The sequence below is a fragment of the Nuphar pumila genome, chromosome 1 (assembly GCF_984573655.1).
Source record: "Nuphar pumila chromosome 1, dmNupPumi1.hap1.1, whole genome shotgun sequence".
Classification (NCBI taxonomy): Eukaryota; Viridiplantae; Streptophyta; class Magnoliopsida; order Nymphaeales; family Nymphaeaceae; genus Nuphar; species Nuphar pumila.
The window spans coordinates 182,542,125-182,556,171 of NC_143249.1; the positions used below are offsets into that span (position 1 = coordinate 182,542,125).

General features: G+C 37.8%; 1 long non-coding RNA gene across 1 annotated transcript; it reads right to left on the reverse strand.

Moving 5' to 3' along the window:
- Nucleotides 1-305: 305 nt before the first annotated feature.
- Nucleotides 306-12,405, reverse strand: LOC149851596 (uncharacterized). Its single transcript, XR_016431083.1, has 3 exons — nt 10,694-12,405; nt 9,336-9,465; nt 306-782 (listed from the first exon to the last, which is right to left on the reverse strand). It is a non-coding gene; the product is annotated as an uncharacterized LOC149851596 (long non-coding RNA).
- Between the last annotated feature and the right edge of the window lie 1,642 nt (nt 12,406-14,047).

The window sequence follows — 14,047 nt, forward strand, 5'->3', positions numbered from 1 at the left end:
ATACAAAACATAATATATGGATCTGGAGCAGACGTGGATCCAGAACCATATCATGTCATCTTAACAGGATGCTCATTCATGATTTAACCAAACTCAAAACAAAGCCAAAACCATTAGACACTGGGATCGTACACTATAATCCCCTAGAAAGCAAATGTCACAACATAAATGCTAGCATCTGTCGCAATTCATGGCCCTTCCAATCAGGCAATTATTCATTTAACTGAAAAACTAATTTAAAAAAACACTTTACCATGCAACTGCCTCTTATATTTGCATTTCTTTTGCATGATCTACTAATAATATGAATGGAAGAAGAAGAGATGATCTGATAATAATGTGCGTGTAAAAAGAAAAGCTCCAACCAGTCTCTACTAAGATGATAAAACAAACCACCCTTCCCACTAACTCGAAAATGTGACATTCATGCACATTTTTTGCATCAAATTCCAAGCTGTTCCATGACCAGCAACCCTCTTATGAAGTCAAATTACCCTCGAAGAAGATATGAAAAAGAATTAACATTGTCACTTCCTATACTGGTTTAGGTGAGGTAGCTGCTTCACTGCTTCCTACTCCATTATCTCAAAATGTGTTCCTATTGGCTTTTCCACTGCTATAGTATCAATTTATCCGCTTGTCGAGCGCTTTAGATGATTCTTTGTTGGACACAATGCATCTGTTTTCCCTTTTATCCTGTCACTCACCACGTGCATGTCTTTACATTCTTGACTAAAGCATTTTTCACTTCCATCCTTTCTATATCCATTGCTGACAAAATGCTGCACATTATATCAGAAAATAAAAATTGCAAAAGCTAATTAATAAAACACATGAATACATAAAAAGAAAATTAAACTGATAAAAACCCAAAGGCATGATAACACACACGCACACATACACAACATGCACAGAGAGGGAGCTCATAAATTCTCTGAATTGAAGAAACAAAAAGAAGACTACATATTCAGTTTCTGAAAGAACATAACCCTCGGGTACAGTAAATCATACAAGAGGCATATTCTGATTTGCGCTTTTTTTTATGTTTCATAAAATATCAAAACAGCCAGCATGGTTTCCAAATGAATGTTTGAACTACTTCATTCGTCATGTCTGTGTTTGCTGATGCACTGTAACATGTTGAATCTTAATAATCACTACTTGGATCAAGAGAACTAATGACTGATAATAACTCACAAGCAACATTTTCTGGCACTCCAACTTCTATATTTAGATTGGATATGCAGCATGCAGGTAGACACGATACTCTGTTTCCAGGTAAGAAAGAAACCCCCAAAGCGTCCTACTAGAAGAGGACAATTAGGTAGCAAAAAGTGTAAGGCGCCATAATGCATGAATTAATTCAACCACTAAAAAGACAAGTGCCTGCATTGTTAACTGCAAATAACCTTTCTTTCCCTGATTATCAACAGTACTAAGAGCCTACCATCATCTGCATTATTGACTATGGATCAGCTCTCCGTCGACAACACCAGGACCAGTCGTATCATGTCCAAACCATTTTGCTATTTTATTTTGTTATCCTTCTCAGGAAAAGAGACTGACGAGTTTTTCATTTTAGATCATATGACTGAAGATAGAAACCATGGATCTAGAATGACTTTCCTTAAAAATTGGAAATTGCTGAAGTGGTCCCTAGAGCATTTGGAGCTTGTTGAGGAACTAAAATTCTTTTGTACGGATCCCACCTTCATGTCTTTGGTGTTTCCTTGATGCACCTACCAGAGTTGCCAACGGCATGATGCTAAGATTTTCTACAAACTCCAGACTTGGTCACGTCTTCCAAAACCAATTGTGAATAAAGGATCTGAAGTGCGATGAATCTAGAGACAAATGAAACAAGAGGTTCACTATTTCTAGTTAGCTATGTTTAAATAAATACATCTGAGACACTTTGAAACAGACGCCCAGCATCTAGTGGACTATGTAGACACCCAATTTTGTACCAACTGGACTTACAAAAGTAGATTTATGGATAACTGTTTTATAAATAGGAACCAGATGAGAATTAAAAAGGTAAGCTCGCCAATGTGTCAAAAATAATTCAAATTTGATCTTAGAGCTTTGAAATATAACTAAAACAAGCTAAGCTTGTTAATGCTATCAGAAAGCTTTGACTGTGAGATGATCAAACTTCATTAGTGACCCTAAAATTTTCTTTAATTACAAGTTAATTTTCTTTAACAAAAGTTAATAACTTCTTAACTTGTTAGAAAACTCAATCTGGTCTACTTACCTAGCCTTATTATCTCATTTTTATCAAAAATCATCCAATTGGATAGAACCATTGCATTAATCTGCCCGGTCAAAATTCACCTATAGGGATATGATGGAACACAAGGCCTGTTTAATGAAATCTGACTGATCAACTTCTAGATGCTGTATTAACTCTAAGTCTAGATCTTGAACCCACAACATTCAGTGGCTGCTCCTCTCATTATGGAAGGATATAGTTGGCTTGAGGATCCATCATTTTCTATCCTGGTTATATCGTGGTATTATCTCTAGCCATCATCCTTCTTCTCCTCGCCCTCCTTAGGATATATTGAATCCTCATCTTTGCCCACATCTTGTCCCATGGCCCGAAACCTCATCCACAAGGCCACAATTCTAATGGAACTTCCTCAAAGAGTAGAGTGCAACATTAAGAACACGTCTTAGGCCAAGGTACATTACCTCTCTGTTCTTTCTTTCATTGTAAGACCTGTGAAATGTTAAGTTAAATTTTTATAAAATGAGCATTTTATCTATATTGGTTCATATTCATAGGGTATGACTAAGTTTTTATGTTGGCTATCACTGGCCTTCTCCAACCCTCCTCCTTTATCCGGGCTTGGGCTTGGGCTTAAAGCAGGTGCCTCTATATAAGAATAAGGGTGATATACAAGATTGCACAAACTATCGTGGTATAAAACTCATGAGTCATACTATGAAACTTTGGGAGAGGGTGATTGAGTCTAGGTTGAGGAAGGTTGTCATGATATCGAAGAATCAATTTGGTTTTATGTCTGAAAGATTAACTATGGAAGCTATACATCTTCTTAGACAACTTATTGAGAGAAATAGCGAGAAGAACAAAGATTTGCATATGGTTTTTATTGATTTGGAGAAGGCATACGATAGAGTACCTAGGGACGTTCTCTGGTGGACAATGATGAAGAAAAGTGTTTTTCTCAAGTACATTAGTATAATTAAAAATATGTATGAAGGAGTAGTAACCAATGTCCGCACTTGTGGAGGGGTGACAACCAATTTTCCTATAACGGTTGGGTTACATCAAGGATCTGCTTTAAGCCCTTTCCTATTTGCTATAGTGATGGATGAACTTACGAGATCAATTCAAGAAAATGTGTCATGATGTATGTTGTTTGCTGATGATATTGTTTTGATTGATGAGTCTAGAGCTGGGGTTAATGCTAAGTTAGAATTATGGAGACAGACATTGGAAGCAAGAGGTTTTAAGTTGAGTAAGAGTAAGACAAAATATATGGAATGTTGGTTTAGTAAGCAACGAAGTAGTGATGAGAGTGTAGTGAAGCTTGGTGAGCAAGAAATACCGGTGGATGATTGTTTCAAATATTTGGGATCTATCATTCAAAAGTATAGAGAAATTGATGGAGATGTAAATCATAGGATAAAGGTTGGGTGGATGAAATGGAAAAGTGCAACTGGAGTGTTGTGTGATCGTAGAATGTCATTGCGGTTGAAGGAAAAGTTTTATAGGACGACTATTAGGCCCGCTTTACTATATGAACGGAATGTTGGGCTGCCAAGAGACATCATATTCAAAAAATGAGTGTAGATGAGATGCATATGCTTAGATGGATGTGTGGAAATACAATAAAAGATAAGATTCAAAACGAGGAGATACGTAAGAAGGTAGGCGTTGCACCCATTGAAAATAAGATGAGAGAATCGTTTACGGTGGTTTGGACATATTCGGCAAAGGCCTAATGATGCTCCAGTTAGAAGGATGGAGAAATGGGAAAATATATTAGTTAAAAGAGGTCGGGGTAGGCCTAGGAAGACATGGATGGAGATGATAGGAAAGGATATGAATGCTTTGAACCTCACCGAAGACATGGCATTGGATATAAATGATTGGAGGAGAAGGATTCATGTGGAAGACCTAGAATGATTCTCTTTTTTTGTTCATATCGCCGACCCCAATTGTTTTGGGATGAAGGTGTAGTTGTTGTTGTTGTTGTCGTTGTTGTTGTTGTTGTTGTTGAGCATTTTATCTATATGAGCACAGTGGCATGAGTTAAATATTTAGATTCCGTGATTTGTTACGATTAAAATTGTTTAAAATGGAGATTTTTAGGTTGTAGCACATTTTTAGGATTTTTAAGTATAAAATGGATATCTATTGTGGACTTGGTGTTCGAACGGGTTTGGACCCAATGGGTCAACCCAATTTAGTAGTGATATGTATTTTTTTTCTTGGATTTGCATATCTTTGGAATTTTAATTGTTGTTTTATTCCTTTTTATTTGCTAATCTATTTCCTTTTTTTTATTTTTCTCTTTTTCCTTTTATTTTATTTTTTATTCTTTTGGTGTGTTTTGGATGGGAACCGACCCATGTGGGTTGGGACCTGATCCGGACCCAGTTTGGGTTATGCACACAAAGCGAAGAGAAGGGAAAGAGTAGGGCCCACGCTAGGGCACCCGACTCCTCTCTTCCTTTGGGTTTTGAGAAAAACCTTTCCCTCTTTTCCATCTTCTTCTTTGTGAAAACCGTGAAACCCTCTCTCTCTCACTCACCTCACTCACCCATTTGAGGAAACCGACCCCTCTTCCTTGCGTTTTGGTGGAGAGAACCCCCAAACCAACCTTCTTCAACCCTTTGTCACCTTGTTCATGGAGGACGCCCATCTTAGAGGATGATTTGGAGTTGCTCACCACCATTCTTGTTGGAAGAACACCACCACCCACGATTTTGGTGATTTACCCACCCTCTTTATTCAAAATTTTTGGGGATTTTGTGTTTTTGAGGCAGGATTACTTTTATCCTACTTGCAGATTGCGTATTTGAGTGTTTATTATGTAATGTATGTTTGTATCATGCCTAATTAGTGATTTTCATGCTAGTTTAGTTGAGATTTTGGCTTAATTAGTTGATTTAATGTGTTAGATGATTAACATAGCTTATATTAGGCTTAATCTTGTGTTTAGAATGTATTTTACATAGAGATGGTATGGATTAAAATTCTGTTTTAGTTATGTAATGTGTTAGGGATTGATTCCTACATAGTAGGCACACTATACACCAAGTGTTCGATGAAATGCCTACATGAGAATTAATTTTCAGATTTTTGTGAGGCTTTTGGAGTATGTTTTTAGCTATTTTACATGCTTGTGAAATCAGTTTTGTATGGATTTCATGTAACATGATATGTGTTGATTCATACGCAAATGATTATTTTAAAAATCTAGATTCTAATGCATGGATATATATATATATATATATCGATTCACATGCATATGATTATGTTAAAACTTAGATTCTAAATGCATGAGTATATCTTGATGCACATGCTTATGATTAAAAATGTATATTCTAAATGCATGGATATGGATTGATATTCATAAGCAAATGAATGTGATAAATTGTTAATTCTATATGCATGAATTGTACGCTTGGCAAGTACAAATGCACTATGAAGCATCAAGTGATGCGATGCCCATAGTAAATGCAATGACATTGAAAAGAATGTCAAAAAAATGAATGACATGTTATGGTAAGTGCGCGTGATGAAAGAGTTGTGCATATATGAAAGAAGTTGGAGGTCATGCGAAGCATGACGTAGATTAGTGAAAATATGAAGTGCATTTTTCTTATTATGGTTCGGACGTCATGCTAGACATGGCTTTAATGTAGTGGAGATATGGAATGTTTTTATGCAGGTACCCATATTGTAATTATCCATATGTATTCATGGGTCGTTCTTAATGTTTTGTATGACATGTACGAATAATACATGTGTGAATTTATGTGTGCACATATGGTTGAATGATGCCACATATGAGACTACATCTTGTTAAAGCACACTATGTATGAATTGATGAATTGTTGGAAGCATGTACGTTTGAACTTATGTTATGCATGAATGCGTGGAGCATGCCATGCAGGGATTTGTAATAAGTTTGATGCATATTATATTCAAAACCATGATGTGCATGAATGATTGAAGTATGTCGTGTATGAATTGTGACATGTTTCAAAGCATACTATGAATGTCAGGTATGATTCATGAATTCTTTTCTAAGTCAATGCATGCTATGAATGCTATGTTTGCGAAAATGGCACATGCTCAGTTAGAAGCATGATCGCATGAAATGCATGGCATATACATGCTATTTGTGATATGAGCATTAAGTTGAATGATTGCGACATGCTTGGAATAATGAGTGATATGGTGCATGTCTAGGATTAGGGCGTTGATGCCCAATGTATGTGACTATCTTTGCATGAATGAATGTCATAGGGCTTTCGAGATAGTTTGGTCTCTTGAAGGCGACTATAAGGGTTGAGGCCTTCATGAAAATCATAAATAATGACTTATGACCTTAATAATAAAACTAACCTAATTTATGTGGTGGTACTTTCCTAAAAGTGAGAGTTGTACTTGAAAGCCACTAAGGTTCGACCGGTATACCTGCAGGGGTTGTTTGACGGTCGGCCTACGCATGATTGGTATCCCTGTAGGGAGCTGTTTAAAAAACTTACCCGAGGGCTTGGTTGGTATTCCTTTGGAAGTTGTTTTGACGATCGGTCCTGTCCACTTGAAGAGGTGGGCGATACAAGCCTCGTGGGACTGAAATGTTTTTAGAGGGCTAGAGGCGCATCTGTCCCTGTCCCACGTAGGTTAGGGGACTGGACTACCAATGTATCCTAGGTGGTAGTGCCTTTATCTCTGCATAGAGTTTAGTATGCATACCGTGTTATTGTCGCCCTGCGATGTGTTTGGGTTCGGCCTTGAAAGGATAGTGTAGCTTTAAGCTCTTCTCCTAGCCAAGAAGTGAGTATTCACGTCGTGCCGATCGTAAGGGACTGCGCTCGAGTAGGCCTTTGGGAAAAAATAAAATATATAGAATAATGAACACCCCAAATGGTTGCATTGGTTGTGAATACTCACATTTGTACTTGATGGGTTTTTGTTTAATCAATATAAACAATGCATTAGATGTTTAGAAACACATTTGTCATATGCATAAATGCCATGATATGAAATTGTGTTCGATTTATGTTATTGAATGCTAATGCATATGAATGAAAATGATATGTTGTTTGGTCATGGGTGGGTGCTAGTGGTTGTTTCACATCACTATGCAAATGCGTGTAAGACATGCAGGATTGGTCAAGTGAGAGACTTGACATTTATGCCATTGATGTGACTGTAATGCATTGAGATGCATGTGAGTATGAGTTTCGTTGATTGGTGATGTGAATGACCTATTTCATTGAATATGCAAATGAATAAACGCATATGAAATCATGTTATGGTTTTGCATGTATTGAATGCATATGAATATGAAATGCCATAACACGTATGTGTTGATTTCATAAGAAATGAAATGTATTGGACTTGAACGTCTTGAATGCATATGAGTATGAAATGCCATAACACGTATGTGTTGATTTCATAAGAAATGAAATGTATTGGACTTGAATGAACTCGAATCCGAATTGCCATGCCTTGTATGATATTATTTCATATGAAATGAATTGTTATGGACTTGAATGTTCAGTATGCATATTGTATATGCTTTATGATGCATGGAATATGCTTATGCTAAAATGTGATTTTTGTGGAATGATACATCAGTGATGGAATGCCTATTGGGTGTATACTATATAACTTCTTGAATGCATGAATTATGAGATGTGTTCCCTTATCCATCACTCGTTGAATGATGCATCATGTTATTACCTTTGAATGCTTGATATGTTTTCTTCAAGTTCAGTACTGGTATTTTCTACTGAGCAAGTTGAATTAATGCCCAATAATATTTTCAGATATCATTCTGGACGAGTGACACGAAGGGCGTGTCGGGCTGCATCCCCGAGGGCTTTACTTTTACTTTGTTCGATCTTTTGGACAGATCAATCCTTGCATTATTTTCATATCAGTGTTTTATTTTAAATTGGATGTTTTGGAATGATAGAACTCAATGGATGTTTATTTCCTTATTTTTTCGTATGTGGCTTGGAAAATTCCATCAGATTTATTTTTCTTAATTGTTTCCCTCATGACCCCGCCCAAGATCTTAACCGCTTAGAGAATAATTTGTTTCTGCATCATCTTTAAGATTTTGGTTTTGTTAGGACTTTACTTGTGTAATAAAATTCAATCGGGTTGGATTACGAGTGGTTATGTAGTGAACATGATGCTACTAGCATAATAATACACTCATATTTGCACTCATGCGATGCCTCTAGTATTTGGTACGGTTGGAACGTGGCTGTTATTAAACCCGTTGATTAATTACTTTTGAAAAGTTTTAACCAATCAATGTAAAAAAAAATCTCTCAAAATTTTCAAAATGTGAAAGTTTTAAAAGGTTAGATTTTTTTGGAGCCGTACATTCATATAATTATTTTATGTTATTTTATTCTTTTCTATATTGTTTTTATTGTATTATCGGTATATTATTCGGTTCTGTTCATTGTCTATGTAATTTCCCCTATCCACAATTTTGACTTGGTTGCAAGACAAAATCACAATTGGAGGGCTTAACTCAGGCTGAACCTTGAAATCTAGAAGAATCCATTGCCTTGTTGAAGGCCTTTTTATATGAAAAGAAATGATTTTGATGTCAAAGGCACTTGTTCTGAAAATCTGTAAGTAAAAGATGGCACTTTTCAACAAAACTCTCTTAAAAAAATTCAAGTGCACAAGTATGTAATGTAGGAGAAGCATAATATGCAAAGATTCAATTGCCAGCTAGATATTTTAGTTAAAAAAAACAAAAGCTCTACAAGCTGCATGTTTAAACATGGATGCCAAATGCCTATTGTTTCTTAATATATTTGTTCAATTTCAATCCATTTTAAGGTTAAGATAATGAAAATGGAATGCAAGTCTAGCTAGAAAGATAGTAAGGAAGATGCTACCAGCAAGATGGAAGGCCTTGTAGCATAATAACAATACTTGTATTCTAAGCTCTATTTCATAAAAAGATGAGAATTTGATAGAGTAACAACAAGCATTGGTGTTATGGATGAAGTTGAGATTTGAGAACGCCTATTAATAAAACTCTTATTGAAGAGGCACTTTTATAAGACACTGGTAAAAGTAATGCTCTTACATGGTGTCGAGTGTTGGCAACCAAAACTTGACTGGTCCTTCCTTTTCTCAAGCTCCTCATCCCTTCTCATTTTGTCTAAAAGTCACTATATGTCATGCTCAAGCTCAACTCATTAAAACAGGAGATGCCCCTGAACATTGGTTAGCAATATGTGAATGGCAAAAATTCATTAAACAATTAATACATGCTTAAAAGTATTTCTAATTTAAAATTGCAGATGAAAGAAATGGCAGAAAAATTTGTGTTACGTAATAATGATCAAATAATGAGTACAGGCTTAATACAACTTTAATTTATAAAATAAGGTAAAAAAAGGACATGTACATGAATTTTCTTCCGCAGAATCAAGTTAGGGTATAGGAACTACTGGCTCGAATCCTAGATTCAACATGATCCAAACCAGAGATCTGACAAATATGGTCCCATATTAGAGTCTGTTTTAAGAATTCTTTAAATATAAATATTCATGTTATAAAGTTTTCCAACAAAGTAACAATTTTTTTTTTGCCAATGTTCCGAAAAAGGAGTTTCATTTTTTTTTCAAAGTTTTAATTAAAAAGGTGTCTTAAATGGCATTTTGCTAACTATGCGCTGAGCTTCCTCTCAATGGTTGCTGAAGTTATCTTAACTTCATGTAATATTTTTGTTCTTGATTTTACCCATGTCCTGTATTGCGTGCCTCCAACTTTGCATGCAAATTGCAAGCACAAAGATATTCAATATGTGCAAGTTAATTTACTCGTTTAGGTAATTACGTTTATGCAATGTTTCTGCATCTCACATTATATATTTGTTTTGGTTTTGCAAGAACCTAGAAGTAGCTATTGTGCATTTTCTTTTTACACAATGCACCGTAAGAGTTATTTTGGTCTCACAACATACAACAATCCTGGTTCAAATATCCACACGTCATATATGTGAAAATTGAATTACCAGAAAGCAACATTCATAGACATCATGCCACTTATGAAGAGCACAGTATAGTATGAGTGATTCAAAGAATGAAATTGCAATTACAAATACCCAATTTCCGCAAAATACAGTAGAGATGGTTACAAGTTTAGAAATTTTGAAGTAGAATGTTATATTCCATCATAATCCCAAATCTAATCCTACCTCCTAACACCTATACTTTGTAAGTAGGCTTTCAACTTGTGTTCCATATAAAGATCTAAATAACTAGGTAACATGCTCATTTGGTCAATATGTATTTTGCTATGTGAAGCAGGGTACCTAATTATAGAGCATCAACCTGTGCATATTAAAAAGCAATTGGCAAGTGCACAATAGCAAATGATAGAAGAGGAAAGAAGGGGAAGAAGAAGAAAAGCCCGGTTGCTTGAATCCAATGAACTTACATAAACACTAGATCACAGTGGAAGAAAGAATGCCTCCAACATTTAATTCACCAAATGGGCTGCCAAAACATTTGAATAAATTCACACCTGGAACAAAAAGAAAATCCCATAAATAATTCACACAATCACTCTTTGATAGACAAACACAGAATAATAATAAAAAAAGAAAAAAACAATCCACAAAGTGTTTTCTTCTAGGTGACCTAAAGCGCCATAGTATATGAGGAAGCATGTTTTCCGGAAGGGCGGAACTTGGCGTGAGAAAATGCCAAAAAAAATTAAAAAACACGCTTCCCCCGCTTCTTATTTTTTTCATTTTTTGTGTTTTTTTCTTTTTCTTTTTTCGCTTTCCTCTCCATCACTTTTCCGTTCGTTTCTCAGGTCGCTTTCGAGACAATTCTGGTTCGCTTCTAAGTCATCTGGCGTTTCCGGCTTCCTAAAATTTTGAAAGTATGATTACCACGCTATGAGCTCTGAACCTTGTGCTGAAGTGCCTGTTAGATTTTTTCTCAAATTGTTCTTGCCTAAAAAGCCTCAAAGACAAGGAGAAGAAGAATAGTATAAATGTTCCATGAATCTGCTGTTTTGAGATGAGTTTCTTAGATTCACTAGTTAGTGATTAAATGTTTAAGGGATGTATTGACAACAGCCTCTTAGTCTTTCCTTTACGCCGCTTAAGAATATGTCATTTGGTTTTTAAATCGGGGTTTGGCTTCTTCCGATCATATTATGCTTCGATGGACGTCTTAAAAAGACGGTATGCACTCAAAGCAAACAATCATCACTATATTCAGAGAGTGGGGAAAGAGACAGATAAACATAGTGTCATTTTCCTGATAGCGCCTACATAGACCGTGACGATGATCTTTCTTCTCACATGGTTTCTTTTCCTTTGACAGCAGATCATCTTTAGAACAAACCGTCGATACAAACAGGGAAATTTCCTTCTTTATACATAGGAAACCGCTTCTCGTGTTGTTGGTGATGTTCTCTCACTGTGCCTCCACAGTTCGAGTGGAGGAGGTGGAGACGGCGGGCTGAGGGCGAGCGGACAACGGAGCCGACTGAGGAGGAGGGTGGTGTTGCTGTTGGTGGTGGCCATGAGAGTTTGTCCTGTGGAGCCTGCATTTGAAGGAACCCGGGTGGGTGGGTGGGGCGCAGACGCACGACTTGACCACCACGCCCCCGAACCCATCGTTCGAGAGAGGACTCTTCACGGGCGACGACGCCATCTCCCCCGACAAACGCTGAGATTCCACAGATACAGAGATTAAATGCAGGAAACGATCGCACCTGAGCAAGAGAGAGAAGGAAAGAACTTGCAAAATGAGAAAGGCGACCGAGCAACGAAAACAATCAAGCAAAAAGAGAGAGTAGGAAAAAGGAAAAAAAAAATGTTCCCGGCAAATAAAATAAACCAGGGCCTCTGGCCGGATGCCGACTGGATCTGAGACGCTGGTGGGCCCCATCGAACAAAAAAAAAAAAGGATCTGACAGGAACCGACCATCATCCAGGATCTGGGACACACGGCCTACGGAGATTCACTACACAACATGGGGCCCACAATGATGGGGCTGTGGGGACCAGCAGGCGATAGAACACCTGATCTGACCCAGTCGGGTGGGAAGGAAAATGTGCCATCAGATCCGACCCACCCCCAAAACACACACACACACACCAACTTCTCCAACACGCACGCACGCACGCACGCACACAAAAACACGGACGCACACTTGATGCACAAAGTACAAACGACTAGATGATATCGGCTGCCGGAAAAAGAAGAGAAAGAAAAGCATCAGTCACAAAAGAAAAAAGATAATTAAATAAATAAATAATCTGAAGAAAGAGTGGATCTAACAATACTTGAGATTGTTTTTAAGCGAATAATAGTCCATGTTATTGAAAGAAAGGGTGCCTTCCCTTGATCCCGATAAAGGAAAGGAAAACAAAATTACAAAAGAAAAAAAGAAAGAGAGGGAAGGGAAATGGCATACCACAACAGAGAGGCTTGAGAAGCCAAAGCGCCAAACTGCGTTTCACCCATCTGAGCTTCTATTTATAGCCTAAATCACTTGATCCGTCCCCTCATTATTCGTGCTCCACTCGGGCAGATCGGGCAGATCTGCTCTGCCCCGGATTCCTTCTCCCTTTACCAAGAAAGGACGTGGGGCCTACTAAATCAACCCGGTAAATCTTTTTCTTTGCTTTTCATACAAATTGTATTACATAACTAGCCTTACTTTTTAGCTCAAATCACGAACTTGTCCCACTTGTGCTGCCAGCCCGAGTTTAGGAGCAAACGACGAAAACAAGCTTCCAGTATGAGTTTCTTCTTACCCGTGGGGGATCAAGAAAGGCCTTTTCCATATCCTAACCCGTTGAATGAGTGGGTCACTGGATCTGGTCTCTGATTTTGACCCAAAATGAAATATGGGAGAAAAATGAGAAAGGAAAAGGATTTTCTCCTGATTGTTAGGTGCAATCACGTGGCACAAAATTTGTGCATTAAGCACCTGATTGCTCACCATCAGGCCTTGAGCCCCACAACTGACAGGCCCTGAAGATTGGAAGGTGATCAGGTGCTTAATGCACAAATATTTGTGCAATCATATTGCACCTCTTATTAGGTAAATCCAAACTCCTATAGGATACCCATGGGCTCCGCTGAGCTGTCAGTGCAAGTTTCTTTGTGGACGGACGTTGCAGGTTCAAATCCCAGTGGTAGGCTGGTGGGCATCTGCCTAAGTTCCTAACCCCATCTGGCCTTTAAAAAAATCTGAAACTTTTCCCAAGGTAAACGATAAGAGATCTACGGCAATAATAAGTAAATAACCAAAGTGGGTATAGAAGGGGCAGTGTCGGTAGATTGGTGTAGTGTGGTTGTACGGGTAGCGTGGGAGCATTGATTGGAGGAAGCATAATCGTCCACTAGTGGTGTCATTCGTTAATCTTGGACGAACACGTGGGATACATCGGACGGCCCTCATTAAAGCAGCACTCGGTTTTGCCTGGGAACTGGGAAAGGTGGAGACTGCACAATCGTTGTCCGCATTGACGTTAAGGACTCGGGACTCGGGATGACTGCGCGCCAGATCGGATGGGTGAGGAGGATGGTTTCGGTTGCAAGGTGAAGGTGGTTCACAGGTTCAAGATAAGGTTGCTTGAGCTCTGTCGTCACGCAACCCAAGTATTTGTAAATTGGTCTAAAAGATAGGTATTGAATAATGTGGCCGGCCTTCATCATTTCATCATCCTCTTTCATTATTTTAGGTCTGTATGGGGGGACCCTTTGCTGGTGAAAAGGTTTGAGTGATAAAAAAAAAAGGGATTTACAACGTTCCTGATCAGGG